Source organism: Palaemon carinicauda, chromosome 9 (assembly GCF_036898095.1).
Source record: "Palaemon carinicauda isolate YSFRI2023 chromosome 9, ASM3689809v2, whole genome shotgun sequence".
Taxonomy (NCBI): domain Eukaryota; kingdom Metazoa; phylum Arthropoda; class Malacostraca; order Decapoda; family Palaemonidae; genus Palaemon; species Palaemon carinicauda.
The window spans coordinates 92,141,488-92,146,487 of NC_090733.1; the positions used below are offsets into that span (position 1 = coordinate 92,141,488).

The window sequence follows — 5,000 nt, forward strand, 5'->3', positions numbered from 1 at the left end:
TGCTTAAAAGAATTTAGTTTTCTCCAAATCATAGTATTTCATCAATGCTTTGTCTACTGATAAGTATCCTAGGTTTTTATTTCAATTCCATATAAACACCATTAAACATAAAAGAACATTAGTAACCTTGCATAGATTACAGTATGTATTTGTATATCAAGTACATTTTACCAGTTAGTGAAAATAAATAACGGCTGATGACATATGTCCTGAAAAAGCGTGAAGAAAAAATTGATATATATATATATATATATATATATATATATATATATATATATATATATATTTTTATACATATATATATATATATATATATATATATATATATATTTTTATACATATATATATATATATATATATATATATATATATATATATATATATATATATATATACATAAATATTAATATATATATTAGCGTAAGTGACCCCCTAAATACTTGGATAGATATGCAAACACACGACTACGCATATGCATCCACTCTCACCAGGGTATGACCACTGTGGCGTGCGCAATTTCCATGTAGAATAAACAGTTTCATATTACTCGGACGACTGTTATGTCGTTATCAGAACAATTTATTTTGGTTCTTAGTTATTTGCCATTTTACAGCTAATAATTTTCTTCAATCGATAAAGGATCACTTTTCTCGAGTCTCATTCTGAATCATTAACTGAACATTATATCGTTAATTTTAATCAATTCAAGCAAGAGGGAGGGGGCACACATATTAATTGCGCTGTACATTACAGTTATTAGGCAAATGAGTGTTAATATATTAAATAATCGCAGTGTCTTTTGGGCGTAGTGCGAGCCCAGCGGAGACAAGGGTACACTACCATAGTTCCCGCCCACAGCTGAGTTACTTACCTAGACTGTGTTCGTGCCCAACTCTGCTCCCCTGCTTCCAAGAGTGACTGGTGAGGTATATTAGCCACCTGGCCGTATGGGGATACGTGGCTTCCTCTAGGAGGTTGGTGGTAGCTGTTATCACTTGACATCTCCTGCAATATAGGTCCCCCTAAATCGAATCCCCCAGTGCTTTCCCGACCTCCCTCATGCTTGGACCTGGGGGTAAATGTCTATCATCAATTTGCATGCCACATGACACCAGTCGTTTACAAACAAACTCTTCCAGGGTCGGGGTGGCTTAATCACAGGTCATGAACCCGGTGACCTACTTCCTAATGGTTTACGTCACTGGGGATGGCTTATGTTATATTAAATTTTCGTATTACTGTGACACTACTCCCCCTTCACCCTACCGGGGGAAGGGGGAGAATCTAAATGCTTTCATGATATTTTTAGAATAAGTATGCTATAAATTTTTACATACACACGTTTACACGGCCAGAAGAGAGAGAGAGAGAGAGAGAGAGAGAGAGAGAGAGAGAGAGAGAGAGAGAGAGAGAGAGAGAGAGAGAGAGAGAGAGATTATATTGGAAATAAGTTGTAAAAAACTCTCTTTTTGAAATTATGCAATATATATTCGTGAACAATCGAAAGTTGTCATCTCATGATTCTATGTAAATGTAAAGTAGGTTAGAGCAATGGGTTGAAATTATAAATCTTCCAACTAAGCTACACAAGTGTCTTTTACCAACGGGTGAATACGTTCGACGTTCCAACCTGTCTAGAATAACATTTTAATGATGGTGTATTCTATGATTACATTTTCAACGAAGCAAGAGAGAGAGAGAGAGAGAGAGAGAGAGAGAGAGAGAGAGAGAGAGAGAGAGATAGTAAAAGAATGATCAAATAGATAGTATTATGAAGATATAACTCCAATGTAAAACAACGTGTTAAATTGAAAATATTTTGATTTATACTATACTTATACATAGAATAATTTTTTTTTTCTGTTTAATATCAAGAAAAATAATGTTATACTACTTCGAAAAGTTCCACAGTTTAGGGATTTATAGAATTCAACTCCAACACGAAATATTTACAAACTGAAAGGAAATAATTCAATTGATATGACTACTTAGGTTGGTAAACTTCATTTATTTTGTTATTTTTTTATCACTGTATGTTATAATCCAAAACTGAGTACCGAAAACACTCAAATTATGAATAGCAAAATAAAACATTTGAAGTTACATGAAATCATATGGTAATATTTGCATGACCTTTGCGGATTTAGTAATAGCTTTTGGAAACTTTGTGATCAATTAATTTAATTGGATATGCAATCTGTTACTATCTTTTTATCTATTTATGGATTTTTGTGGAGAGTAACTTTGAAAATACTTGCCCACGACATTTGTGATGTAAAATAGCCACCACGGAAAACTGGTTCAAGTTATCAAGTTTTCATCGTGAGAGATAAAGTAGAAATAATAATTTTCAGATAGATAATCAGTTGAAAACAACCAAATTGTAATTCAGTAATAATAAAAATTAACCATTTATTCTTCACGTACTTCTCTGATATTTTAATCAGTAAAGTTTAGTATTGTTCCAAAAATAAGTTCATGTGATTACAAAAATACGGTTTTTATTTATAGCACATCATATTTACAAATGTACAAACTTAATTTTTTCATTCAATTCATAAAAAGTACTTCAGGTACTTATAATTACTTCTGGTGAATGAAAAACGCAATTACAGCTAAACTTCGCTTTACTGAATGTAAATATAACTACACATCTCTTTCTGAGCTCTGGTCTTTTCTCCTTTCCATTCTTTAAATCATATATCCAAAGAAATTATCTATGCGATGTAAAAGCTAAAAACCTCTTTTTATTCTACGACGGTATATGTAATTCGTTACTCCCTTCTCAACAATCTCTTGGCTTTTCACTTTGTTTTTTAGTTTTTCTAATTAGAAAAGCTCATCCTCGTACTCCTCTTTTTTAAACAATTTGAACAAGGTTCTTTTTGAACGAAGGTTCAGCATCAACGACGAAAACCAATATTGAGAGTAGGCAAATAATTACTAAGGCAGACCAATCGAGAAACACACGAAGAAAAACAAGAATGTTAAAAATATTCCCGAGTTGTGTTTTCCAAGTTTCCTTTTTTTTTTGGGGGGGGGGGGGTCGTGTAGATTGGTCCCTAACAAGAAAAGAGCCAAGGAAAAAGTGAACTACAAAGTTCATTTTGATAAAATGATGCCGGGAAGTCCTAACAGCGATCTCCCGTAGATAAGAAATCTTGAAGTAATAACCACCAAACTTGTAAAGAAATACAAATATGTTGATATAAATTGTGTTTAAAGTGAAAAATAAAATTATAGTTTCCTAATGTTATACCAAAATTATACAAAATATTTACTATATCTAAACGAGGAAACTCATTAATACTACACAACAATATAAAAATAAAAAAGTTAAAACACAAGATGATGGAGAGTATGAAACTATTCCTATCCTAAATGGATATTGGCAAATTTGTTACTTATGTGGTATACAATACCTCTCTAATACGGTACAAGTAAAAAAATCCCCATTGAGTCTAAAATATCTAAAAATTGTATTGGAGGAAAAATCATATTTTTACTTTCTCCGATATCCCGCTGCAGGAAAAAAAAAATAGTGTTGCCATTAGCGTGGGAAGAATTGACTCGTTTGCAATTCAGCTGAAGATCCATACTCTTCTTCGCCTCAGGGAATGTTAGGTGTCTCGTTCAATATATTGGAATTTTGATATTGGCATTTTCTATTTGCATACTAGTACTGGAGTAGCGGTTGTTAACTTGGTATGTAACGAAAGTAGTGTGTCAGAAAGGGATAAGATGACTGGTGTGAATATCTGGAATCTGTGTAGACAATATGGAAGACTGTGATTGAGTTTGAGTTTTTTGGCATTCTAACAGGAAGACAGTGAAGAAATGTTTGCAGATGTATGGGTACTTTTGTTGGACCAACATTACGTGATACAATAAAAAATAAAAAAAAAACATTTGATTATTCAGTTTGAAGCACTACCCAAGTAATAGATATTTCACTTTCTAAATCTATCTAAATATATATTTGCGCATTGCAATGCCAGTGTGACTACAATTATTGTTTACTAAAAGACATTCCTGAACAATATTGACGTTTAACAATAATCACATCCACATATACTTGTTACCTGACGAATATAACTTTATCTACCTCTGCTAAATATTCCCATGTCACTAACCGTATCAGACAGAAATTACACATTGAGTATGTTTTTAATGTTACATCCCCCCGGTATCTACCAGCATCTTTCCCATATAAGTATTTTTAGCAATAGAAAACTTCAGTACATCTTCAACTTGTTTATTATGCACCAAGAGCACGTATCTTCCACATTAAAAGGCATATCTACAGCCAAAAAAAAAAATAAAAGAAAAAAAATGTTGATCCATATCTAATGTTTCGATTTCCGCCTGCCGAGAAATGATTCCGGGTTATAGATTATTCTATAGATTTTATCATCCTCTCAAATGTATCAGATTCCTGTTTCTAAATATGCTGACGTATTCAATCCATCCTTTACGCATCTACCAAAAGCATTTTATTCAGCTGTTTACGTATCCAAAAGTTTTATAATTTGGGAATTCAGATATAATTTTTTATGATTGGTGTCGAAGATTATATATTTATGATATATATATATATATATATATATATATATATATATATATATATATATATATATATATATATATATATATATATATATATACATATATATATATATATATATATTTATATATATATATATATATATATATATATATATATATATATATATATATATATATATATATATATATATATATATATATATATATACATATATGTATATATATATACGCACAAACACACATACACGCACATATATACATACATATATATATATATATATATATATATATATATATATATATATATATATATATATATATATATATATATATACATATATATATATATATATATATATATATATATATATATATATATATGTATATATATGTATAAATTAATATGTATATATTTATATCTATCTATCTATATA

The 5,000-nt window shown here is 30.2% G+C and overlaps 1 pseudogene; it reads right to left on the reverse strand.

Moving 5' to 3' along the window:
* The window catches only part of LOC137646542 (sodium- and chloride-dependent GABA transporter 1-like), a 43,997-nt pseudogene that overhangs the window by 25,366 nt on the left and 13,631 nt on the right, over positions 1 to 5,000 (reverse strand).